The sequence below is a fragment of the Aplysia californica genome, unplaced genomic scaffold (assembly GCF_000002075.1).
Source record: "Aplysia californica isolate F4 #8 unplaced genomic scaffold, AplCal3.0 scaffold00169, whole genome shotgun sequence".
In the NCBI taxonomy this organism is placed as follows: domain Eukaryota; kingdom Metazoa; phylum Mollusca; class Gastropoda; order Aplysiida; family Aplysiidae; genus Aplysia; species Aplysia californica.
The window spans coordinates 393,857-394,808 of record NW_004797439.1 but is presented as its reverse complement, the minus strand read 5'-3'; positions in this window follow the sequence as shown (position 1 = coordinate 394,808).

Below are 952 nucleotides of genomic sequence, written 5' to 3'. Positions count from 1 at the left end.
TTAAAATATCACTATTTGTAACTGGACTAAAAGAATCTAATATTTGTCCAGTAAATTCTGAAAATTCCAAATTTCCATTTGGCTCTAGGTCGAGAGAAGAGCGTATGGTATTAATTTTGTCATTGAAAAAAGTCACAAATAAACTACAAAGTTCGTCATCTGATGTTGCAGAGGGAGTCAGGCATAATAAACAATTGGATCTCACCTCTAACTCTAAACTAGCATTTTGTTGTAAAGTGCGTAGAACTGACATGAGAACAACAATAAAAATGAAGAGCACCTGGGAAAAACGACCATAGTCACAAACTGGAAATTGTGAGGATGCCAATTTTAACTGCTTGTGGACTCCTAACTTTATAATATTTTTTTGACTTGTGATTTAATGTTAAGTGAGAACAATAATCAACCCACAGTTGAACAGAAATCACGTAGATCTTCATCCCGGGCCATGCTGGAGTCAAGGGCAATGAGCGGGCTGATGAGCTCGCTGGGAAAGCAAAACCAGAAGGGAAGCTGTGCCCTGACAAACCTGAAATTGTACGTTCAGTCAGGGAAAAACGAGAAAAAGAACAAGAAGAGTCGGAATACCACCATCTTGAGCGACTTCGTGAGCTTGAAATTAAATGGGGCGCCTGCAGAAGTTCAAGACTTAGTGGGAGGAGCAGAAGGCTATGGAATCAACCATTGCTTGGAACCGTCAGCATCTACACACCTCGAGATGTGCTTCTTCAGGGGACGGAGCGTTTATGGGAATGCCCGTTGTGCAGTGATGTCGGCCCTTCACACAAGTAAATTAGTTGTTTATTTATTTATTTATTTATTTAATTAGTGCCCTAACTTCTTCTTCTTCTTCTTCTTCTTCTTCTTCTTCTTCTTCTTCTTCTTCTTCTTCTTCTTCGTCTTCTTCTTCTTCTTCTTCTTCTTCTTCTTCTTCTTCTTCTTCTTCTTCTTC